Source organism: Eubalaena glacialis, chromosome 5 (assembly GCF_028564815.1).
Source record: "Eubalaena glacialis isolate mEubGla1 chromosome 5, mEubGla1.1.hap2.+ XY, whole genome shotgun sequence".
In the NCBI taxonomy this organism is placed as follows: domain Eukaryota; kingdom Metazoa; phylum Chordata; class Mammalia; order Artiodactyla; family Balaenidae; genus Eubalaena; species Eubalaena glacialis.
This window is the reverse complement of record NC_083720.1, coordinates 141,158,684-141,186,171: the sequence shown is the minus strand read 5'-3', so window position 1 is coordinate 141,186,171 and position 27,488 is coordinate 141,158,684. Positions and strand designations below refer to the sequence as shown.

The 27,488-nt window shown below is 36.4% G+C and overlaps 1 protein-coding gene across 2 annotated transcripts in view; it reads left to right on the top strand.

The window, feature by feature from the left end:
- The window catches only part of PDLIM5 (PDZ and LIM domain 5), a 205,463-nt gene that overhangs the window by 33,727 nt on the left and 144,248 nt on the right, over nt 1–27,488 (top strand). The gene's annotated exons all lie outside the window — the stretch shown is intronic.

The following is a 27,488-nucleotide window of genomic DNA, read 5'->3' as shown; positions in this document are numbered from 1 at the left end:
GTATATGCTACAGCATTGTTAACTATAATCACCATGATGTATATTAGATCCCCAGAACCTATTCATTTTATAACTGGATTGAGCATCTTTCGTTTGCTTTTTTGCCATCTGTGTATTTTCTTTAGTGATATATCTTCTCCTACTTTTTCACTTAGTATTCTATGGACTGAAATTTAAGTATATAGATCATTCAGTTATTGACATTGAAAGAGATCGAATTCCATGATCCTTTTAATCAATGAATAATATTTAATTTCATGAATATATTATAATTTTTTAAAACTTTGTACCATAAAGATGGTTATTTACTATTATAAAAACTGTTACCCTGCACTCTTATTTGACAAAAGTAAGTACTTAGAGGTCTAATTACTAGGGCCAAAAGCTTATGAATTCTTAAGGTTTTTGATAATTATTGCTAAATTGCCCTCAAGAAAGACTGTACTCCAACAGTGGGAGCATTTGAGAGGGTCAGAAAAACCTTTAGAAGCGTGCATTGACCATAGGATATCGTAATGTGCCTTCTCATTCTACATACTAGATCTTGATTAGACCATACTATTTCTTGACTAACTTTCATGTCTCTGGGGGCATTGCAGCTTTTTTTCTCCTTCTGACACATGTTTCTTACATATTGTTAAGATTTTTATAGCTACATTTCTTGGTGCTTTTGAGCTCTGTATATCTGGAAATTCCCACACATCTTTTAAGGTTGAAGCCAATGTGGCCCTCCTCAATGAAATCTTTCTCAGTTTCAACCCCAGAGTGTAAATTTATTCTAAGCATGCAGTACATTTTATATATTCATCTTTGAATTCCAGAACCTACCACCGTGCCTGGCATCAATACTGACTAGTTAAACTACGCATAGATCAAATCAGGTTTCTGGTCTATATTATTTATATTCTACAGTGTATCTTTCATATTAATGCTAATTTCAACTTGAAAAGTTTATTGGTGTGATTGTACCCCTAACTTCTAGCATTAAGTGAGAGATCATAGTTAGGTTTGGGAATCTAGATATCATCAATATCTATGTTAAAATAATTTTTTGTTTGTTTCAGGATTTTGTAATCTCAAATGACACAACTGTATGAGCCTGGTCTGGTTTTACTGTTTAGAATTACAGAATAAAATGTTTTGTTAAACTTTAGCTTCAGATTTTTTTAAAGATTTTCCATTAAGTTACAGTAAACTGTAAATATGGTTCAATTAAGGTTGTGTTCTAAGTTGACCTTGACAACATCTTCTGTTAGGTAGCATGCCAAAATTAAAATGGAGCTTAGTTATTAAAAAAAAAAAAGGTTTAGTATCGTCGTTATTTGTCCATCACCTCTAGGCTTACAGATTTGTCCATCAAGCAGTGAAGACATAAATTTCATATAACCAACTGTCTAGGAAATTTTTTAAAATTAGAATCTTTTGAATGTTAAATTGAAATTCGTAAGTAAATATATTAGTTGCTTTGTATGTAAAAACAGAAAGGACTATTCTATTAGAATTCTTGTAGAAGTCTTACTGAATTGATGAATATGTAAGGGGACATTTTTGTGAAGATCAGTACAAGCCGTTTCCCAAGGAAAGTCTGGGGAGGTATTTCTGCAACTTGAACAGCACTCATGCAGCAAGTTGAGTTAGTCGGGGGTTGCTTTGGCCAGCAAGCACACTGATGCCCAAGAACATGGCTGGGCTGATGGCTTGCTGGATGCACATTTGAACTAATAAAGGAGAAACCAAACTAACTGACCACTCACTGCCAGTTTCAGTTTCCAGTTGACTTAATCCTGAAAACTAGAGCATAAATAGATAACAGCCTACAAATTCAGGTAGTTCCAGAAAAACCAGATTTATCTAAAATTATATCTCGCACTGTAGTATATAGTTCCTCTGTAAATTTTCACTGATGGTAGTAAATAAAAAGGCATTAACATTTGAGTCTTTCAGATTTCAGAAGATTTATGCCTAGCAGTTGGGACACTTTCAAACTCATACCAAATTAGTGAGCTGTGATTTAAGAATTGCTTAAGACTATCCTCTCGTGTAGGTTTCTTTTTTTGGAAGACTGCTTTATGTATGATTCTTTGTCATATGTATTATTTCCCTCTAAGGAAGGTGTTGTCAGTGGATTTAATTGAATTAACACTTTTCTGTGATGTTTTTGTGTTCCTAGTGATACTGCTGAGCATTACGAGGGCATGTCTTAACAATATTTACTGTCAATAAAATCTTTCTGTTTAGTATTTTAAAGTTGAGAAGATAATTTTTCATCCTGCTAGTAATGACTACCTCTTATTTAAAGAAGTGAAAATAATAATTCAGACACTTAATACCAGTATCCTAATAGAGGTAAAAAAGTAAAGGAAGAGTTTATACCCAATGAACTATATAAAACATGGTATGATCATGATAGAAATATGGTTACCAATTATATGATCAAAATTCATTTTGGAAAAGTAAATTGACTGTGCTCATTTGTTAATGAGGATTTTGGCATTCCTATTAGAGAGATAAAGTGGGAAAAGCATCTTGGTGAATTATTCTGGAGTTCAGGCTTCAATCTTATTTGTAGTGTAACTTGTCTATGTAGCGTCATAAAGAGTTACGTAGAGATTGTGAAACAGCTTCATTTAATAAAGTGGGCATCTGTTTCATGTTAACCATATATGTTATTGTAACATAGGAGAATGTGTATCTAGTGTGCCATTGTCCAGTTTCAAATCATAGATTTCGGATCACTGTTTGCCACCAATACTGTTCTCTTCAAAGAAGACTGCCAGACTGAGTGTAGAGCTACAAGCTGTGACAGAGTTTTAACTTGCTAGATAGTCTGAGAGGAAAAACTACATTCATTGTTATATCTGTTATTGGTGAATCCTTAGAGAACTGCTTAGCTAAACCTAGATGTTCAGCCAGTAATCCAAATGAGGAGTGACCTGGCCTTTGAGGTCAGTGCTAAGCATTGGGAAATCAAATGTGTGTGCTTTAAAAAGCAGGTTCTGAGGTTGCTTCATGTGCTGTTTCCCCATCTAGGTTTTAATTACTCTCGTGTCATTACTTTGTAAAACATCATCTATATAGTTACATACTAATGTTTAGTGTACTTTTCTCTGTGTGTGCTTTACTTCAATAAGCATTACATTAAAAAATCAAAAATGGCAGAATGATTAATTGGGTGTGAGGAAACAATGAAAAAAAAATAAAAATAAAAAGCAGGAAACACAAAAGACCCCGAATAGCCAAAGCAGTCTTGAGAAAGAAAAACGGAGCTGGAGGAATCAGGCTCCCTGACTTCAGACTATACTACAAAGCTACAGTAATCAAGACAGTATGGTACCGGCACAAAAACAGAAATATAGATCAATGGAACAGGATAGAAAGCCCAGAGATAAACCCACGCACATATGGTCACCTTATCTTTGATAAAGGAGGCAAGAATATACAATGGAGAAAAGACAGTCTCTTCAATAAGTGGTGCTGGGAAAAGTGGACAGCTACATGTAAAAGAATGAAATTAGGACACTCTCTAACACCATACACAAAAATAAACTCAAATTGGATTAAAGACCTAAATGTAAGGCCAGACACTATAAAACTCTTAGAGGAAAACATAAGCAGAACACTCTATGACATAAATTACAGCAAGATCCTTTTTGACCCACCTCCTAGAGAAATGGAAATAAAGGACCTAATGAAACTTAAAAGCTTTTGCACAGCAAAGGAAAACATAAACAAGACGAAAAGACAACCCTCAGAATGGGAGAAAATATTTGCAAATGAAGCAACTGACAAAGGATTAATCTCCAAAATTTACAAGCAACTCATGCAGCTTAATATCAAAAAAACAAAGAACCCAATCCAAAAATGGGCAGAAGACCTAAATAGACATTTCTCCAAAGAAGATATATAGATTGCCAACAAACACATGAAAGGATGCTCAACATCAGTAATCATTAGAGAAATGCAAATCAAAATTACAATGTGGTATCACCTCACACCAGTCAGAATGGCCATCATCAAAAAATCCACAAACAATAAATGCTGGAGAGGGTGTGGAGAAAAGGGAACCCTCTTGCATTGTTGGTGGGAATGTAAATTGATACAGCCACTATGGAGAACAGTATGGAGGTTCCTTAAAAACTAAAAATAGAGCTACCATACGACCCAGCAATCCCACTACTGGGCATATATCCTGAGAAAACCATAATTCACAAAGAGTCATGTACCACAGTGTTCATTGCAACACTACTTACAATAGCCAGGACATGGAAGCAACCTAAGTGTCCATCGACAGATGAATGGATAAGGAAGATGTGGCACATATATACAATGGAATATTACTCAGCCTTAAAAAGAAATGAAATTGAGTTATTTGTAGTGAGGTGGATAGACCTAGAGTCTGTCATATAGAGTGAAGTAAGTCAGAAAGAGAAAAACAAATACCGTATGCTAACACATATGTATGGAATCTAAAAAAAAAATGGTTCTGAAGAACCTAGGGGCAGGACAGGAATAAAGACTGAGATGTAGCAAATGGACTTGAGGCCACGGGGAAGGGAAAGGGTAAGCTGGGACGAAGTGAGAGAGTGGCATTGACATATATATACTACCAAATGTAAAATAGATAGCTAGTGGGAAGCAGCCACATAGCCCAGGGAGATCAGCTCGGTGCTTTGTGACCACCTAGAGGGGTGGGATAGGGAAGGTGGGAGGGAGATGCAAGAGGGAGGGGATATGGGGATATATGTATACGTATAGCTGATTCACTTTGTTATACAGCAGAAACTAACACAACATTGTAAAGCAATTATACTCCAATAAAGATGTTTTTTTTTTTCAAAAAAAAAGCAGGTTCATTTGAATTGTACCTGCAGAGAGATATTAGAGTTACATTTATTCCTCACTTAAATTCAGTGGTAAATTTAAAATTGAGTATCCCCATGAGTGATTTCAGAGGTCTTTTGCTCATGGCTAAAAATGAAAATTAAATATATTTAACAGAGACGCTTTTGTGTTTTTAGTATTTCATTGACTTTTTATATATTTTACTATTGTAGTGGTGTATTTCCAGCTCAGGATCTTCACACATACTGATCTTCTTTTTTAAACTCTTTCTGCCTGGCTAACCCCTGGACTTCCTGAGTAACCTGGTTGACCCCTAGACTGGTTGAGATAGCTGTATTATTTGCTCTCATATTACCTTGCATTAAAAAAAAGGTAGTACACTTATGAGAATTATATTTAAGTGCTGTAATTATGCTAATTATTTAATTAGTGTCTACTTTCTATACTAACTTCACCAAGGCAGAACCTGCATTTTTCTTGTTCACCACTATATTGCCTATTTCCCAGTGCCTCCTTGGTGTATAATGGATGTGTACAGAATGAATGAGTACATGCATGTAGCCATTGTAAGATGAGGAAGGGGAAACTGAAGCAGGAGGGAAGATGTCTGAATAATATATAACTTTATAATATATAAAGTTTTGAGGGTTTTTCCCCCCCTCTTATAGCTGCTTTGGAAATAGGTTCTTCACTCCTTATTGTGTGACTTTTCACAGAGCAATTATATTTTTGATCAAAGCTCTTTGCACTTAATTATGTGACCTTATGATTATAACTGTCTAATATTTTACTCTCATTTAGCCTGTCAGTGAAAACAATAGCTGTAAAAGCTGTTAATGGTGTAAATTTCAGGAGAAGGAACTTTGCCCATAGGTTTTGGTGGGGTTTTTTTTAAGTTTTTTTGGGTTTTTTTTTTGGATGGGGACCATTTTTTAATGTCTTTATTGAATTTGTTACAATATTGCTTCTGTTTTATGTTTTGGTTTTTTGGCCGGGAGGCATGTGGGATCTTAGTTCCCTGAACAGGGATCGAACCCACACCTCCTGCATTGGAAGGTGAAGTCTTAATCGCTGGACCGCCAGAGAAGTCCCTACCCATAGGTTTTTACTGCAAATGATTTCATGGAATTCTTTAGGGTTGGGCACTCTGGTCTACTTAGTAGGTAAAAGAAATTCGATTCTATTCTTTCATGAAGAAATTCTATTCATTATTCAAGATAAGATTGATTACACCACCTGTTCATCAAAGTATATTTTGTGTTAATAGACGTTTCTAGAAAAAGTGAAGCTCTCTCTATAGAAGACATTTCTTATGGTCAAGAGGCATGTAATAAATTATTATTATTTTTATCTAATATAATATATTCGACTAGATTATATTTTATTATTATTTACTGCTGTGACCACAGGTCTGTATTCAGTTACAGGAGATGAAACATAAAATGGAGAGAAAAAGTAATTATTTATGTCTTCTCTTCTCCTTTCTTGAGAGTACACTTAAACTTTCATTCATTTATTTATGTTTTTATTGAATATGTAATACATTTGTAAGGTTCAGATAAGAAACCATGTAACAAACATATATAGTAAATAATCTGTTACCTGTCTGCTCCACCCGGTTCCAAATGAGTAACCTCTTACCTCTGTAACCCCTTATCTCTGTCTCCTGTGTGCCTAGCCTCCAGATCAGTAACTGCGATTAGTAATTTTTTGAGTATCCTTTCAGAATTTTTTCTATGTAAATAGAGACATACGTGAATTTGTGTTTATTTCCCCCTTTCTTGTACAAATGGTAGCATTTTGTTCACACTGTTCTGTGCCCTGTTTTTTTTTTTTACCTTAATCTGTTCTCTATATAGATCTTGCTTTATCATTACTTGAAAGCGTCCTCATTTTTTTCAGCTTTATTGAGGTAATTGACAAATAATTTCTTTTTTTTTGCAATTGCAAAGAATTTCACTATGTAGATGTTCCATAACTTATCAACTATACCATCAGTTCTGCTATCATGTTTTGAAAACATGAATTTTTTCCAACACAATCGATATATCAGGGAACAATTTTGCACAGTAATGTGAACCGAATTTTGCATTTTCTTATGTGTGATTTAGTCTGGGAGAAACACTAGATGAACATAGAAAACTGTACCCAGCTGAACCAAGCTGCTTAGGAATACACAAAATACATACACCTCAAACATCTGCTTATCAGTTTATCAGACGTGTTAGGAGTCACCTCCATCCTCATCTGGTGTTACAACTTTCCATCCCACTTTGGATAACCCTCCTTCCATCACATCGAAATAACCAACTCCTATGCTATAGCCCACTTCTACTAGCAAACTTCTGGTCTTTTTCAAGGTAAAGTCCCAGTGTTGTGCCTTTAACCCTATTTTCCCCAGAAGCCCTATTTTCCCCATCAGGTTCTTATGGTATGATTTTGCACAGCACAGTGATTTCTAAGAACGCATGTTGCATTATGGCAGAATGACTGTGCATGATTTCACCCATGGGTGAAGATATTTGTAGGATAAATTCCCAGAGGTAGAATTGCTGCATCAAAAAGTATATACAGGAGTACTTCATTTTATTGCACTTCACTTTACTGTGCTTTGCAGGTACTGCATTTTTTATAAATTTAAGTTTGTGGCAACCCTGAGTCCAGCAAGTCTATTGGTGCTGTTTTTCCAGCTGCATTTGCTCACTTTGTGTCTCTGTGTCACATTTTGGTAGTTCTCACAATATTTCAAACTTTTTCATTATTACTATATTTGTTATGGTGGTCTGTGATCATCTTTGATGTTACTATTATAGTGGTTTTGGGGTGTCACGGCCTGCGTCCATGCAGAACAGCAAACTTAATCCACAAGTGCTGTGTGTGTTCTGTCAGCTCCACCGACCTGCTGTTCCCCATCTCTCTCCCTCTCCTTGGGCCTCCCTGTTCCCTGAGACACAACAATATTGAAATGAGGCCTATTAAGAACCCTACAATGACCTCTAAGTGTTCAAGTACAAGGAAGAGTCAGTCAGTGCGGCAAACGTCACTGTGGTCCTATTTTAAGAAGTTGCCACGCCACCCCAGGCGCCAGCAACCACCACCCAATCAGTTGGCAGCATCAACACTGAGGCAAGACCTTCCCCCAGCAAAAAGATTACAGCTCACTGAAGGCTCAGATGACGGTTAGCATTCTTTAGCAATAAAGTATTTTACATAAAGGTAAGTACACTTTTTAGCCATAAAGCTACTGCACACTTCATAGACTACAGTATAGTGTAACCATAACTTCTGTATGCACTGGGAAACCAAAAAGTTCATGTGACTTGCTGTATTGCAATATTTGTTTTATTGTGGTGGTCTGGAACCGAACCCACAATATCTCCAAGGTTTTGCCTGTATACACACTTGTAATTTTAACACGTATATTGCCAAACTGCCCACCAATATTGTATGAAAGTGTATATTTCCCCACATCCTGGCAATACACAGTTATCACATTTATAGATCTCTGATAGGTGAAAAATAATTTTAGCATTTATCTACTTTTCATATGTTTTAAGAGCTGTATATATTTTCTTTGGGGGCAGATTCTTTTAATATTAAAACCTTGTACATAGTGGAGAATCCAAACGTGGTATTACTTTGCCAATGGTGACTATTCACAGCTGACAGTATAATTTTTTTCAAAGTATAATTTTTTTTCTGAACAAGTTACTGTGCCTGTTAGCAAAAGCAGCTCCTTTCAGAGCATCTAAAACCTTGTAAGAGTATTTGAAAAGTTGTGAATTTTATTAACATCTGTGAATTCTTTCATTAATTCTTAGCCAAAGGGACATGTGTAAACACAGTTAACATTTTAATAGATCTTCCAAGCTAGGGGATCCATACCCATAATATCCAGCCTGAGGAAATTTTACATAAGTTATGCATACATTTTTCTTTTTACACTGGGGGAATTGAAGGCTGAGTAAAGAGAGGAGGAACACACAAAAAGTCTAAAAAGGTAAAAAGGCAGAAATGATGTTTTGGGTATTCAGGCTTTTATGTATCATAAAACAAGTTATAGCAACTGAAATGATATTTGTTTTTTAAAATTTTATTTACTTCTACTAATTTTAAAAATATAGAGTATAAAGAAGAAATATTGTAAAGTTGCCCATAATCACGTTGTCTAATCCCTTCTGGTAATTCCTGTTGACACTTAGAAAAAAATATTTTTCTAAATTTCTAAAAAAAATTTTTAACTCTTTTAAATATCATGATATTTAAGGCACAGAAATTGGTCTTTGATGTTCTAATACAGTGTTATTCGAAGTGTTGTCCAGAGAGTCGTCAGTTTGTGATAACGTAAGTTCAGAAATTGAGAGTATTTAGAAATTTTTATAGCATTTTGACCCAGTAATTTTATTTTATCTTATTTTTAAAAAATGTTTATTGCAGTATAGTTGATTTACAATGTTGTGTTAGTTTCAGGTGTATAGCAAAGTGAATCAATTATATATATACATATATCCACTCTTTTTTAGATTCTTTTCCCATATGGGCCATTACAGAGTATTGAGTAGCGTTCCCTGTGCTGTACAGTAGGTCCTTATTAGTTATCTATTTTGCATATAGTAGTGTGTATGTGTCAATCCCAATCTCCCAATTTATCCCTCCACCCCTTTCCCCCTGGTGACCCAGTGATTTTATGTCTGTTGAATCTAGTAGTAGAAATTTGGGACTTTTATTTTATACACTTTTAAAATTAATTTTTCAGATAATTTTTTTGTTGTATTTTTATTAAGGTATTGGTCTGAAACAGATTGGAGATTTTTTAAAAAACTGGCTCTTCACAGATGCTTTGAGGAGATATGCTCTATATTATTTCATTGATCAATCATATTTCATTGATCAATTATATTTCATTGATCAGTCACACTCCTACCTCACCAGCCTCCTCAGAGAGAGGCTTCTGTCATCATTCATCAGGGGCATCTTGGGGAAGATCCTCCTACCAAAATTAAAATGTTGGGAGGAAATATGGTACTGCCCCATCTTGGAAGGCAGAAACTGGGCAGGCTACCTTGTCTCTCCCCTAGGTGAGCCTATGAGTTGGATTTTGGAGTAAGATTAGCTCAGTAAGAGAAATGATTTTAAAATGAAGAAAGGAGATTGGGTGGAGGGGGTCCTGTCTTTTCTGCCACTTTCCCTCTCTTCCTTTACTTTCTCTTCCCTCTTTCCCCTCCTTTTCCCTCCTGTCTTCTCATCTTCAGCTTCCTCAGTTTCCCTTCTTTTTTGGTCTGCATGGTTAGAAATTTTGACTGAGGAATTTTTTTTTTTTTAACTTGTGTGATGTATGGATACCTATTTTTGGATACCTGAGAGTTAATCAGGGTAACGGTTTAGAGCTAAACTTTAAGGGAGAGAGATTTCCCTCCTGCTTTATCCAGCCTAGTTTATCTAAGTTGGAGGGACAGATAGATGGGATTTAAGGGAATAAACTGTGAAGAGTAAAATGTGTACATTTGGCTGGAGGGTACAGTGTGTTATCTCAGGAGGGAGAGTGACAGATGATGTGTCGGGTGGGAGGGCAGCCCAGCTGGGGTCACAGGATGGACCTTGAGATCACACTGCCTGGGTTCCAGCCTCAGCACTGTGACTTCCTAGCTCTGTGACCTTAGACTAGTAACTCTCTGTCTTAGTTTCCTCACTCATAGATTAGGAATGCTAGTGCTTTATCATGTCTTTCTGAGGTTAAATGAATGAATACCATCTAACTCTGCAACGTTTCTTCCCCTTTCCTCCTCCTCTTCTGTATTATCAGCATCAAGCCTGTACCAGGCGGCATGTTGAAATAGCTATCTGTGTGGGTGTTGTCACTGGTGTAAGTACCAGCCAAGTATTTTGCAGGATGGGCACGTAGTCAGATTTCTTCCTTCCTGCTTTACCATTTTGAAGTTTTGTTGTTGATTTTTAAATCAACAAACAGAAGTTTGTGATAGTGGCTATCTTTTTGTTTTCAAGATCGGAGGTATTAGATGTATCAGATGTTGGGTATTTCTGAAATTATTCAGTTATTTCCCATCTCCCCATGGAACCAATGGTCACAAGCAGGCATAGAAAGTTATATTGTTAGTGGCAAGACACCTTAGATTATATAGTCCAAACTATCTCCCTTCCCCCGCCACTTATTTTCTTAAATAGCTGAACAAGCTCCGGACAGATGCATTCAGTGTGGGTGTACTTCCTTTTAAAAATAACTTTCTTGAATATTAATTCAGTATTTAAATTATTACTACCAGAGGATTCCTTAACCTTTCTTTAGCCGGTAGAATTTTTAATTAAGATGGGTATTTTTCACTGATCTCTCCCAAAATAATATTGTTTTATAGTAGCCTTTCATCATGTAGAAGGAAGGTGTTTTTGATGGTGCAAGTTCACATTGGGACAAAAATAGCAGTAATATTGTCCAGGTCAGATGTGAATTTATTTTAGAGATCTGCCAAGTTTCTCCTCCTAGGTGTTTGTATCTGTCACTTGGCCACCAGAAGAAATTCTTTTCTTACCAATTAAACCACTCAAAATCTGATAACAGTCCTGTTTTAAAAGGCCCAAACATCTTACTACCTGTACCAGCTTCGCTATCTGAGACTTGCTTCTTATCTATCAAACACTCAAGAAAGGTCATTTGAACATCTAACTCCAGACCACTCGGAGTTCTACCCCTTTGATGGTTTTACTCTCTTGCTTGTTCCTGTGAGCTCCTAAACTGCAGGTTGTGATTTTGACTGTCTAACATCTAGTTACTTAATATGAGAGTTTATATTTATTCTATACAGAATGATAGGGAAATCGACTGCGTTTAGCTCACACAGCATCTTTTTATTCCTGTTTGGAGCGATTACTGTTACATCTTTATGGGACAATTTAAATATTCAGTGTAGAGATAATTTATAGTACCCTGAATAATCAATTCTTTCTGGCCTAGGAAACCTCCTCCTCTCGCGTTTCTTCCATTTACCAGTGTCGTCACAGTTTAAAAGAAAGTTACTGTACTTCTTTTTGAAATTATTTTGAAGCTATGCTTATTATTTATTTTAATAATATAAATTCAGTTTCTCTGAACGCTAGCTAGATTGAAACTCAGTTTTCATTTTCTAGCACTTGCTATGGTAAAACAAAAAATTTTTGCAATCTGATTGAGACGACTGATGTGTATTGAGAATCAGAACTTCATGATTATATTACTCTCATGGAGAAAGACCATTTACAATGTGTGACTAAAATTATGTAATGGTTTCTTGCATCTGGCCGTTTACTCACCAATAATTTATTGTGTACTTACTCTGTTTTTCATTTTCAGATTCATATATCTCCTGTGCAGTACCCATGGCACGTGGCTGTCTGCCTTCTGCTCAGACATACCCAGGAATAGGAATCTCATTACTTTGCAAGGAAACCATTTCATTTCTGGAATGTTCTGAATGTTTTCAAGCCCTTATCTGTGCTGAGAATTGAAATCTTTGTTTCTGGAACCTGTACCCATGGACCCTCGTTCCTGCCTAGAGGATTATTAGATTCCTGGGTCCTCACTCAGACTTTCTAGATGAGAATCTCTTGTAATGAGTCCCCATCACCTATACTTTTAAAAAGTGCCCTGAGAGATTTTGATCAGCTGAGTATGGGAATCACTGCTTTGTAAAACACAGTAATTCTTGTCCACTATCATGTACACTCAGTCTTTTCACTTTTCAGCAGTGAACATGGGGGTGCATATATCTTTTCAAATTAGTGTTCTCATTTTCTTTGGATAAATCCTCAAAAGTGGAATTACTGGATTGTATTATAGTTATATTTTTAATGTTTCGAGAAACCTCCATACTGTTTTCCATAGTGGCTGCACCACTTTACATTCCAACCAGCAGTGCAGGAGGGTTACCTTTTCTCCACATCCTTGCTAATAATACCTATCCTTCTCAAACTATTCCAAAAAATTGTTGCTGATTTTTTTTTATGATTGTGGAGTAATTATCAAGTGAAAATCAAGAAAGATTTCATTTATTTAATTAAATACCTAAATATAGTTTTAGATTTTGAGTGAAGAAAATAAGTATACTAAAACATCCATTTCAACTGGGGCTGGGTCATGTCTGCCAGTTTTTGGGTTTTTTGTGTGTTTTACATTGCTTTAAGGAGAAAAGTTTTTGGTTTGCAAATCACTTTGGTAGGGCAAAATGCCTACGGTCTCTCCTTCCTCCCTTGTTGCTTCCAAACAAAATGAAATATAACAACAACAACAACAAAACCCCACAATACTTACTGAAAAAATCTTTACCCTTGAAACTTGCTGTAACTCTTCAGAGAATTCTCAGTAAAAATTTATGTTTCTATTCCATTGGTTTTGTGCCAGAACAGTTTTTAGTCCCTGAAGTGTGCCTGTGGTTAAAGAATCTGTTGCAAGGAGTATGTTTCTCACCTGAGTGTTTCTGAGCTATTAGACATAACGTGTGAGCACATTGGTCTCCAGTTTATGTCTATAATGTTGAACAGTGTTGCTGGAGAACTTACGGACTAGTTACAGGCTTTTACTTCGGAGTAAGAGTTTTCTAACTCAAATAATATTGTAATATGGTGTGCTATTTTCCATCTTACTTGGAAGTTGGGGAAATGGCTTACAATAATTGTTAGCAGAGAATAATACCTAAGCTAACCAGGGGTTTGCCAGATAGATTTTCTTGGAAATGTATTCTTAACGTTTAACTTTTTGTATAGATGTTTGCATATATCGAAGAAATTTTAAGGCAAGATGTTAACCCGTGAGATGGAAGAGCAAATGTGACATTTTTCATTTGTTATCTGATCTTTGTCATTTTGCATATGGAAATGGAAGGTTTTGTAAAAAGAGAAAGTCAACAAGTGTCTAGCATAGTGCCTGGCATGTGGTGAGTACTCAATAAATGATAGTTAGTCTTATAAATATTATGTTAATTTCACATACTTCTAACAATTAAAAATATAACTCTGTTACCTCCCCTTTCCTGCCCCTTCTCCCCCACATACTCTCTCTCTCTCTTTTACACACAGACACACACACACACACACACACACATACACACATACATGCATGCAAGATACCTCATGCACTGGTATAATCAGGTACTCAATAACCATTCACTGAAAGAATGGAATTTATGTCAACTACCGGGTTGGCCAAAAAAGTTCGTTTGTTTTTTCTGAAAGATGGCTCCAGTAGTGCTTAGTTGCCTTTAACTTTATTTGAAACAATTTTGTTAGATTGTATTGTGACAGCTGTCATATCAGCATGAATTTTTTTAAAAACTTATCAAAACTGGTGAATTTTTGTGTAGCCATTTCAATATTGAAGGTGGAAGAAAAAAAACAATATTTTTGGCATATTATGCTTTATTATTTCAAGAAAGGTTAAAATGCAACTGAAATGCAAAATAAAATTTGTGCAGCGTATGGAGAAGGTGCTGTGACTGATTGAACATGTCAAAAGTGGTTTGTGAAGTTTCATGCTGGAGATTTCTCGCTGGACGATCTCCACGGTCGGGTAGACTGGTTGAAGTTGATAGCGATCAAATCGAGACATTAATTGAAAACAGTTACACCATGCGAGAGATAGCCGACATACTCAAAATATCCAAATCAAGTGTTGAAAATCGTTTGCACCAGCTTGGTATATGAATCACTTTGATGTTTGTGTTCCACGTAAGTTAAGAGGAAAAGGCCTTCTTGACCATATTTCCGCATGCGATTCTCTACTTAAACGTAATGAAAACGTTCTGTTGTTTAAAACAAATTGTGACGGGCGATGAAAAGTGGATACTGTATAATGTTGTGGAACGGAAGAGATCGTGAGGCAAGCAAAATGAACCACCACCAACCACACCAAAGGCCGGTCTTCATCCAAAGAAGGGGATGTTGTGATTGTGGTGGGATTGGAAGGGATTCCTCTATTATGAGCTTTTTCTGGAAAACCAAACGATTAATTCCAACAAGTACTGCTCCCAATTAGACCAACTGAAAGCAGCACTAGACGGAAAGCGTCTGGAATTAGTCAACAGAAAACTCATAATCTTCCATCAGTATAATGCAAGACCACATGTTTCTTTGATGACCAGGCAAAAACTGTTACAGCTTGGCTGGGAAGTTCTGATTCATCCGCCATATTCACCAGACATTGCACCTTCAGATTTCCATTTATTTCGGTCTTTACAAAATTCTCTCAGTGGAAAAAATTTCAACTCCCTGGAAGACTGTAAAAGGCACCTGGAACAGTTCTTTGCCCAAAAAAATAAAAAGTTTTGGGAAGATGGAATTATGAGGTTGCCTGAAAAATGGCAGAAGGTAATGGAACAAAAGGGTGAATACGTTGTTCAATAAAGTTCTTGGTGAAAATGAAAAATGTGTCTTTTATTTTTACTTTAAAAACCGAATGAACTTTTTGGCCAACTCAGTACCTTACCTCAAAGACTTTTAAGTAAGACGTTGGTCTTTCATCATTCAGGAATGATCAACAGTTGGTAGTACTGATATTTTTGATTTATACAAGAAAAGCTCTGAGACTAGATTTACCTGTAACCTCTGCCAGTAAATTCTTGCTTTGTTTAACAATAATGACTTTAGTCCTATCCTTATAGTTAAGTGACCCTGGGCTCTTACTGTGAAGGGAAGAGGTGGTTTGATTCATCGAAGTGCTGATGTAGTAAGTGGGAAACAGGGTGAAGATGAAACAGCAGACGATATGCTTCAGGCGTATTCTACCAGGCAACCAAAATCTTGGCCCCTTCCGCTCCCTCACTCCCACCTCTGTGCAGGCTTTGCACAACTGGGAACAGTGACATTGCTTAATAGACTTTCCCTGACGGCTGTCAGCACCCTGCCCCCTGCCAAGTCCCATTTGCCCAGAGCTCAGACACATATGGCACACCAGTCGCACTGAAACAAGAATCCTTCAGTGTTGCTACAGTCCCTTTTACTCTTAGTTTAAAAAAGGAAAAAAAAAAAAAAAAATAGTGGCACTGACGTAAGAACATTTCCTTTTCATGTGTAGCTGCTGTTTGTGATCATGTGTTTGCTTTCTGTGGAGGGAGTAAAGCATCTAGGGTAAATCAGTGTTTTGTGACTAGAGACCCGAGTGCTAGACGTGATCTACCAACAATTGGTGCCGTCTCAATAAAAGCCAACTGTGCAGGCTGGATTCCTGGGCTAGAAAAATAAACCTGGGATGGCAGGAAAAGGCACAGGAGACCCATAAAGGTGTATTGGTAGTAGTTCTGACCTAAAGAAAGAGAGCTGGAAGGAAAGGATTCCCAGGGGGTTTATTTGTTTTGTTTTGTTTTTCTTTTTCCCCCTCAAAAAATCCCAAGCGGGATAAATAAAATAATTCATGTACAGAAGTGTTAAATCCTTGGGTCCAAGTTTTGATGAGTCTTAGTTCTTAAAGGCTACGGATGTACAAAGGAAAACTGAGATCACACTTCCAGAGATGGGAATGAAGTGAAGACTTACCCATCTTCTTTAAGGGATGAGAGAAAGGGCATGGTAGAAACAGCACTGAAAGGAACCAGGAGTTGACAAGCATGGATTTCTTGGAACAGTATGGTATCCAGCAGTAAGAGTTGTAAATGTAAGCAGTCTGTTCTAAGCAATGAAAACGTGAAGAACATCCACATGCGTTGATGTGGAAGCAACTTGTGGACTTAGATTCTTCTGAAGTTATTTATTGTCACTTACGATGCCCTTTATTGTATGCCTGACATTTAATTAGTTATCTGCATCTTTATATGTTGGTTTTCTCTTTCCAGTTGATTGAGGTAAAGTTCCACGAGGGCATGGATTCATTTTGTTTGTTGTATCACCGTGTCTAGAATAGCCTGGCACATAATAGACACCTGGCAAGTATTTGTTAAATGATGGAATGAATGAGTATTTGGTTTCCCCATTAGCCTAATAATTTAGTCTTATAGTCATTAGCATCTGGTCCATATGTACTCACTCAGTATGAATGAAGGCGTAACTCAGCATTAAATGCCAGAGGGCTCAGCTGCTACCAGTGGAAAGAAGATTCTTGTCATTTAGGCTAATTCATTCTAAAAGAAAAACTCATTTGGGATCTGAAAAAGTAGATAAGCTAGATTCTCTTCTCTCCTAATTAGCTCCAAAATCCAACCTTTTGAGTTTCTAATGTTGACACAGTTTCAGGTTTTTGAAAAGCACCCATGTTTGCCATTTTAGTGTTTTGTAATGAAGAAATAAGAGTAATATGTATGAAGTAACTGGAGAATAATACAAAATTCATTTTAGTGCCTGAGTAACGGATACTGATTGTAATGACTTTAGACTAATGAGAGGTTGTAAATTCTGTGTAAATATTTATTATGGTTTAGAGTTGAAAGGGACCCTAGAACATTTGATCCAACTCTCCTGTACAGCTGAGCAGAATGAGGCCAGAGGGGTAAATGACTTGCCCAAGGTCACAGGATTTGTTAGTGGTAGAGCTAGAATTACCCTCAGATTTCTTTTATAAAGCTAAGGATCGCAAGGGTGTGGATAACGGACATTCTCATACACAGTTTGCAGGATTGTAAATGGCTGCAAATATTCTTGCTGGCAATCTAGTGTCGTGGATCAAAAATTTAAATGCGCATACCTTTTTAGAAATAATTCCTAAAGAGAAAGTCAGATGAGTGTGCCAAAATAAATGTACAGTATCATTCATCACTTTAACATAAGAGCAAAAAAAAAAAAAAAAAAAAGGAAATGGGTTAAATTATTAAATAATAGCCTATTTACTAAATACCTTTAATTTCCAGTGTGGTGATTCATCAAATGTTTATTGTGTATTATGTTTAAGTCTTTGTACAATGAACCTAAAGAGAAATAAAAGATGTAGTTCTTGCCTAGAAGGAGCCTCCTTGCTGGTCTTCAGATCAGCAAACTGTCAGTTACAGTTTGAGATGAAATAAGGATAGAAATGAAGAGTAAGTATCTAGAAACTTTTGTCATTTGACAGAGTAATTTTATGTCTATTGAATCTGATGATAAAGAATTTGGTCTTATATTTTGAGTGGCTTCTTTAAATTTTGTTTTTTCAGTCATTTATTGTAGATTACAGAAGAATTGGTAAAGGCAAATGGGGGGAACTCTTTCCCCACAGATGGTATCTTCCACCACAGATAGTTTGAGAAGCACTGCTTTCTGGAGAGTTGCAATACATGTGGGAAAAGGTAAATAGTAGAAAACGGTAGATGAGGGGAAGGGCCATACCTGTTTTCAGAATTCAGTATTGAATGTAGTGCCTCATTGGAACAGAGACCCTTATTAGATGTTAGTGATTTATGCTATGAAGATTTTAAAAGTTTAAAAGCGAGTCCCCGCTTTTTTAAGCTATACTTATCTGCCGTTAGCATGTGAAGTCATGATTTTGCACCACTTTGAATAAACATTCATTCTGTTCTGAGTTATTAAATTTTCTTGATGCTAACAGATTTTTGTTTTTGTTTTGAAACATCTTTAGCGTGTGGGTTTTGAAGGGCTTGTGATTTGTTTCCCCCGTCATTGAAGTATGCTGGCACTGGTGGTTTCGGAACCACACTTTGAGAAACAGTGTTCTAAGATTTCACTAAGTCATTAGTTCGGAACATTTCTTTTGGTCATAGATGCCTTTGAGAATTTGGGGAAAGCTGTGGACCAACTCAGTGGAAAATACATGTATACTTGCACACAATTTGCATACAATTTTGAGGGGGATTCATCTCATCATCGAAAAGAACCTTAAGAGGAGGGAGGGTTGAAATGTGTGAATTTCAGTGTTCATCTGTTCTCAGGGAAACTAGAGTTGACTAATTCATTTTGAACCTGTATAGCTCTCTGACATTTCTTACCATTTTCCTTATTAGTATAGAATGGACTACATAGAAACACTAGTTTCTCCGTAAGTAACAAATTTGTTTGATTTTGAGATATTTGTGGATGTGCTCTTTTTTTTTTAACAAACCTCCATACTGTTCACATTTCTGGTAGAATTATATTCACACATGAACTACAGAGCACATTAAATCTCTGGGCTTAAACACATATGGATTAACTGAATGAAAATGTTATGTGGCATCTTAATAGTGAATTGCAGTTTAAGAAGGCATGTTTCTATTTTATTAGGTCACTGGTAGAGAAGAATAAAGATGTTTCAGTTAAGTAGGACTCATCAAGGAAATACGTTTAGACTACTAGAACAAACATATTAGCAGAGCAACATATGTTTTGAACTAGGTAGCTCAGTGGCTACATAAGGAAAGAGGAGTAATCACCCTCACTTCCGTTTGATTTTGTAAGGCATATGACACATACTTTGAGGTATTCTCTTCGTTGCTACCATATAAGGTGTATTCTCAGACTTTTGGGTAAAATTGATTACTGTTTGACTCATAAGCTAAAAAATAAGGCCCATAGTTAAAGTAACCAGTGCCCACGAGTCAGGATTTTACAAACGTACTCACTGAGAGACATCAGTGATTGCTTGTTTTATCTCCCTGTTCTGACCTACAGAAAGCCAAGTCAGTTTATTTCACAAAAAAAGGTGTTCAAATGAATTCAAAGTAGCCTCCAGTTTTAAAGGGGCACATTCACATTAGACATCCAGGCCAGAGATTGACATTTTGTATGTAGCTGAGTTGCATTTGTAGGCCAGTGGAGGTGCCAACACTATATAACAATAAACAGTGCAAGACAGAACACCTTTAAGGGTTGAGTGTAGTAACGTAGGGCAGATTAATAAGCACCGGAGCGGTAGTAAATAAATTGGGATTTGAAAAAAGCCTTGAAGGATATGTTTGGACAAAAATTAGTACTTCTCAGTGTTCTTCTCCTCACTTTGGTGGCTGTAAACTCTGACCATTTTTCTTTATTTGTGATATTTCTTGGTAATTGAGTAGCATTCATCATTTGGCAGGAAAACAAGTTCTGTGAGTTCTCTCTTTTGGAATAATGCTCATTTAGTCTTAGGTATTTTTGGGGGGTGGTAGTGTAAAAAAATCATATTCACAGTATTCTGGGAAGTATGTGGGAGATAAACACCTAGATACTTTCAACCATAGGCTCATAACTGGATTCAGATTTTTTATTCTACAGTAGGTACTACTGAAAAATACATTTTAAAGCAAAATTAAAGATTGCCCATTAATTAGGTACTTTTTAAAATGAGATTTTTCTCTGTGCTTTCCTCTGCCTCACGAAGATCCTGTTGGTAAGATGGATATAATTTTTTTAGTATATGTATTTCTCTGAATTTTGGTAACGGCACTGTTAGAAAAACAATAGCTTTTCTTTTCCCATGGTTTAGTTCCCATGGTTTTTGGACATGGGAAATTTCTGTTAGTGTTTCTTTCTGTAGCTGTCATATTTATGTGTTCCTTTTTTACATTTACTAAGCCTGATGGCATTCCTGTCATACCCATGGCGTTAGGGTCACACATTTCCAAGCATTCCATATTTGTTGAAAATATGCAGAAGGTTGAAAACTGGACGTTGGCAGTGGCTTATTATATAGGTACCTGTCTTCTATTTGTTACCTGTAGCATATAATAGGATTAATACCAATCTTGATCTTATTAATCGGATTAATACCAGTTCTTTTGAACCAGCATAAATTGTTCTCAGTAAACATCTGACTAATACAATGTTATCTATATTATAAAATGATCTCTGTAATGTTCTTGGGCACATATATTTTCAAAAAATCATTTCTATTGCTGGCACCTGTTCTGAGGTTTGGAACTGCTGGCTTATTTCCAAGGGAAGACAGATAGAGGTTTCTGTGTGCATATTGAGAATTCCCTATGATTTGGAAGGATACATTTCATTAGGGAATTCTAAGATAGTGTTGGAGTCACTGCTATGACTAAACATTTTGCCTTTTTATGAAAAGGCTGCAGACAGTATAGCAGCTGTGTTAAATATTCATTTTAGAGAGAAAGCTTAGGCAGTTAGACTTACTTAAAATGATATCTGCCATACTGGGTTCTAACTTTTAAAAATGAAAGCTCTATACTGCTTTCTTTGATTTTGTTTGGTTTTTGCTGTGAGTTCAATGATTGGTTTGCTTCTATGATGTGCCTCTTAAGAGGTAATAGCTATGGGGAAGGGTTAGTTTAACAGGGATAGCTATAACTCCTTATGAATCCCAAGTAGTTTACTTCTTTATGGATAAGACAAATTTTCTCTTCAGTGTGTCTTTGAGATCCTCATCTAAGTGGTATGCTATCTTGAGATAGTATTTTACTTTCAGTGCAGTTTTCTAAAGACATAGTACTACTTTCTCCTTTTGTTAAAAAGTTTTAAGAAAAAATACTGTTGGAACCGCACATTTGTATAGAGGCTAATAAGCATTTGGGAGAGGTTTAGTTATAAATTTTACTTGAGTCCAATAAAGATAATGACATGTTTGATGACATACATAAATATTACTGTGAGTTAATTGGCTCTGCATCATAGTTATTAGTTATGGTCATTTAGGTTATTTTAGTTATTCAATCAAAGTGTAAGATCTTCTTGCTTCTATAATTAGTTACTATCTTGATGTTCTGTTAAATATTTACACTATTTTGTGCACGTGCACGGTGATGTACAACACACCCAGAGAGAAGGCCTGGACCCCAAACCAGGGACATCTCATGACCCTTTCTTCGCTCATGGCCTTGGTTCCCTATTCTGCTTTCTTCCCAGTGCCCTCCCTTGTCATGTGTTCTTCTGTTTTCTTTCCTTCCTGCCCTTCCCTGACCCCCAGTTCAAGATTTCTTCACCAATATCACCTTATTGATTCTTATCCTTTGGCCTTTTGGTACAGTGGCCAGACTGTCCTGGGAAGTGGTGATCTTGAGGCCACCATCCTGTGGGAATGGAGTTTGGAAAATTCAGACTTGAATAGTGGTAAGCAGGGAAGGAGGACACAGGGAGCTGGGGTTCTGATTCGGTGGCATATCAAGCTCTTTTGGTAAGTGAAGAGAAAGTTTAGGCTTAGGAGAAGCAGAGGGAAGAGAAGAGGGGTGTTTGGTCTTCCTTTAAGGAGGGAAGGGAAAAATCAGGTCTGACTGGTCAGTTTGAAAAGTTGTCTTCTCTGCCCTTAGGTGCTTGAGGTAGATGTCCAGCCTATGTGAATTGATGGCGTAGTCTGATAACAGGTGGTTGATATTAGATCCTTTCTTATCTAAGTCAATGGGGAGGCTCAGTAAAGATACCATTTTCTTGAAGAGCATACAGTTGTCCTAGTTTCTGCGTCAGTAAACAGAAGTTCAGAGATAGTTCTGACATCTGCAGCCATGTCTGCTTGCAACTTAAGTGAGACCACAAAGCAGTGTTTTTAAAGACGCATACAGCTACAATTAAGTTTATGGAAAACTGGACAACAGTACTGAAAAATGTATTTAAAGATCAAAGGAGAAGCATTTGCTTGTGATTAGTTTGATTTATAATGAAGCTGACTCAGGAGCCTCCCATGACTGCTTCCTTCCTACACATTGTGCATTTATGAGATACACACACATTTATGGCTGTCATATAGTATGTACAAGATTTACTCATGACAGAGGTTATTACTGCTTCAAACAAATGCAGACTATTTAGGCTTGAAAAAACAAAGGAAAAAATGAACTATGCAAATAATGAGTGACCTTGTAGTCTTTTCTTAGCTGCTCACAATTCCTAAGAGTGATACATCCTACCCAATTAAGGCAAAAAATTTATCTTTCTATTGAGTGGATGCCTTGAGGAAGTAGTTCTGGAGATAAATGAAAGCTCATAGGAGTTTTCAATGAGATGCCACCTTTAACAAGCTTTACATTTGTTTCTGTGCATTGGGCCTTTCCCGTTGGCATTCGTTTAGGCTCTTCCTGCTCTTTAGTTTAAATAGTGAGTAGAAAGCCTGAGTATTGAATAATAAAGATGGTTAGAGATTTAGAAAAGATGTTAATGTCAAAAACCCAAGATGATTAATATTAGTAAGCTCAAAAAAACTGTAGACAAACAGGAGTTTGTTTGACAGTTCAAATAACATGAAAGATTGTACAGATGGCGATGAGCATTTGTTTACATTTCTGATAACTGATTGAGAAAGGGTTGAGATTAAATACAATTAAGCTCTTCCTAATACTTGTTAGATAAAGTACCAAGGGGAGTTGTGACATCTCTTTGGAAATCCTAGGAAAAATATATTAACTAACCATCCAAAATGGATTTACTTTGTTCTATTGAAAATACAGTCTGATTTTTGACCTTTCTTAGGTTAGCTCAGCCTAATGTTTAGCTGAAGATTCTCATTTTCAGATTAGAATCTATTTTTCTCTCTTTGGTGAATTAAGTATATTTCTACCGGAATTTCACATATTAAACTGATGGATAGATTTACTGATTTCTTATTTACTGTGGTTTAATCATCTGTTTTTCTGGTACCTACAATCTTCAAGGCTCTTGAGAACATAGTATAAAATATGATCCCTGACCTTATGGCGCTTGTTTTGAAGTTGGAAACAGCTTGATGACTAATTATAGATTGCTTCTATTTCAGGCTTCAGCTTTATTCTACACTGTAGGAAGCAGAAAATATTTGAAGTTTTTCACCCTCATTTTATAAATATTTATTTATTTTTGGCTGTGTTGGGTCTTCGTTTCTGTGCGAGGGCTTTCTCTAGTTGCGGCAAGTGGGGGCCACTCTTCATCGCGGTGCGTGGGCCTCTCACTATCGCGGCCTCTCTTATTGCGGAGCACAGGCTTCAGACGCGCAGGCTCAGTAGTTGTGGCTCACGGGCCCAGTTGCTCCGCGGCATGTGGGATCCTCCCAGACCAGGGCCCGAACCCGTGTCCCCTGCATTGGCAGGCAGACTCTCAACCACTGTGCCACCAGGGAAGCCCCCACCCTCATTTTATAAATAGTTGACATGATGGAACTCTTCAGTGTGAAGTGGTAGTAGGGTCACCATTATGGAAATACAGTAAGATGGAGGAAAGGGCAAGGAACATGCAGAGTTTGGCGGTAAGGAGGTCTTTAGAAAACTTTTACTGTAGGCACCAGGCAAGATCCAGGTGACAGATGATCAGGGTATGGACTAGCATGGGAGAGGAAAGGAAGAATCAACAAAATTTAGTAATTTCCCTGGATGTGGTACTCAAGGAAACGGCAGAATTCACAGGGGCTATGTGATTTCTATGCTCCATGCTTTGAAAATAAGGGTGGCAGAGTAAAAAGCAAGCCTAAAAAGATAGGTAATTCTGAGAAGTTGGATTTGAACATCTTGAGATCATAGGCTCTCAGAATCGAGTAGGCAGCTGCAACAAAGGAGTAAGAAAAGTTTTATCTAGTGTATGACATTTGATTTGATAAGATTATTTTCTCTTTTTTTTTAAACATCTTTATTGGAGTATAATTGCTTTACAATGGTGTGTTAGTTTCTGCTTTATAACAAAGTGAATCAGCTACACATATACATATATCCCCATATCTCCTCCCTCTTGCATCTCCCTCCCACCCTCCCTATCCCACCCCTCTAGGTGGACACAAAGCACCGAGCTGATCTCCCTGTGCTATGCGGCTGCTTCCCACTAGCTATCTATTTTACATTTGGTAGTGTATATATGTCCATGCCACTCTCTCACTTCGTCTCAGCTTACCCTTCCCCCTCCCCGTGTCCTCAAGTCCATTCTCCACGTCTGCGTCTTTATTCCTGTCCTGCCCCTAGGTTCTTCAGAACCTTTTTTTTTTTTTTTTTTTTTAAGATTCCATATATATGTGTTAGCATACGGTATTTGTTTTTCTCTTTCTGACTTACTTCACTCTGTATGACAGACTCTAGGTCCATCCACCTCACTACAAATAACTCAATTTTGTTTCTTTTTATGGCTGAGTAATATTAGATTATTTTCTTAATTGTTCATTACCTTTATATTACTGGACTAGGAGTATTTAAATTGCTTTTGTTGGGTACATTTTGAGCAAATGCCCATAGGTTTCAGTGTTTCTATTTTAAGGCTACCTTATGTGAAGAATGGTGAGGTAGGTAATTTAGCTGTGTTCTACTTCTGGTTAAAAAAAGAAATTTTTTTTTTTTTGGATGCCCTTCTTGGCTAAAACAAAATCTAGGATAAATTATGTTTATTTTTTGTCTTATTATCAGGATTCAAATTTCCATTCATTTATTTTAGTAGGGAATAGATGTCCCTTTGCCCTACCATTCAGATATGACTCTTATTTTAGGATTAGAGTTATACCTTTGTATAGACAGTTCACAGATAGATAAAACTTTTAAGACTGGAAGGGACCTTAGAAGGCCTTTGACATCATCCAGTACAACCTCCACATTTCTTGGATTAGTAATCTGAGATCAGGAGAATAATAATAATAATAGCTAACATTTATTAAGCTGTTATCTCACATAATCTTTATAAAACCCTACAAGTAAGTCCCATGGAAAGTGGGTGGCATTGCTAGCTTTAGGAGTTGTTTTCTTTGTAAATGTCCTTCACAGTTTGAACAATTTAGTTCTGTGCAGGAGAGACGAACAGTTAGTATTTGTTATTAAATTAAATTATTTCTTTAATATTTATATTAATAAAAAAAGAAATACTAATTATTAAGACAGTCCACACCTCTTATTTATTTAATTTATTTATTAATTTTTTAATTTTTTTTTTCTTTTTTGGCTGTGTTGGGTCTTTGTTGCTGTGCGCAGGCTTTCTCTAGTTGAAACGAGTGGGGGCGACTCTTCATTGCCGTGCGTGGACTTCTCATTGCAGTGGCTTCTCTTGTTGCAGAGCACAGGCTCTAGGTGCGTGGGCTTCAGTAGTTGTGGCACGTGGGCTCAGTGGTTGTGGCTCACAGGCTCTAGAGCGCAGGCTCAGTAGTTGTGGTGCGCAGGCTTGGTTGCTCCGCAGCATGTGGGATCTTCCCGGACCAGGGCTTGAACCCGTGTCCCCTGCACTGGCAGGCGGGTTCTTATCTGCTGTGCCACGAGGGAAGTCCCCACACCTGTTTTTTAATACAGTAAAACCATAGTATTTAATGTAGGTATTATTATTTTTAAGGACTTTTTTCTTACTCCCACCACACGCATACATTACTTTCATATTTTAATAAATATATCTGTCTATACAGTATTTTAAAATATACTTAATAAAGTTCTATCTTAATTTTTTTCTTCTTGATCCTATGATCCTGGAATTCAAAATGAACTTTATTTAATTTTCATTGAATTTTGGTATTACTTCGTCAGTCATATAATATATAATAAAAAGTGTGTCTATATGTATGTATATACATACACATGTGTGTAATATAGCTGTGTTGATACGTTTGATATGCATTAAATTTTAATCTGTTTTATTACTCTGGAAATTTATTTCTTTATTGTCAACATTTCATTAATTTTTCTTACCTTTAAATATCTGGGCAGCTGAGAGGAGTTGTTTTGTTTGTTCACATTAGTACAAAGATGAAAACGGAATCACTACAGTTGACCCTTGAACACTTGGAGATTAGAGGCACTGGCCCTCTGCGAAGCTGAAAATCCGCCTGTAATTTGTAGTCTGTCCTCCATATACATAGTTTGGTTCCTCCGTATACAAACACGCAGATCATGTAGTTCTATAGCATTCACTGTTGAAAAAAATCCGCATGTAAGTGGACCCACGCAGTTCAAACTCACGTTGATCAAGGGTCAACTCTATGTACTATGTATATAATAGAGAATATTTCATTTGAAAGGTTTGAAATCTTTTATTTTACACTTTGTATCTGTTAGATTTTACATATTCTTGCTCAAATAGATATTTTTTCTTACTAATTTCAAGAACTATGTCCATCATTTGATAGTTATATGTTAAATGAGATAAATTTCAAATTATTTAAAATTTTAGTTCTTCCTAACTTTGCACTTTAAAACAAACCATAGATTTTGCCAGTGTTAAATAATAAATATGTGGCATCCATTCATTCAGTATATATTATGAAGGTCTATAGTGTCAGGCACACTTCTAGCTTTAGGGTAGTTGGGGAGAAGCACAGACATGGGCGCTGCCTGGATGGATCTAGCAGTCAATACTGTTTTCTTGATTTTAGATCCAAAGAGTTGTTCTTGTACACTAGGATTGATCTGCCTTGATCATTATTTTTAAGGAAAGAATTTGACAACTGATGGTAATCAAAACCTATCTGAGCATACAATATCCACTTGTATTTATTGCTTTTCTTCCAGATTATGAATTCTGGCACTCAGCCCTGTTCAGTTTGCTGAGGGATGTTTTTCTTTTAATCAAAAAGTAATTTTAGTAAAATGTTCTCTAAAATATTTAGTTTTTGTTAGTTTTAAAAAAAATGTGGTAAAATATACTTATAAAGTTAGACATTTTAACCATTTTTAATTGCACAATTCATTAATTGCATCAAGTACATTTTCAGTGTTGTGCAGTCATTACCACTATCCATTTCCAGATGTTTTTCATCATCCCTGCATAAAATCTACACTTTTAAGTATTAGAGAAATAGTGCTTATTTTCTTTCTTTCTTTTTTGGGCCTAGTCTCACCTGTCTTCCAGCAGCCCAGTATTCAGTGTGATCTGCTTGTACTTACTGAATTCTAAGCTTGTCATTTTAATTAGAA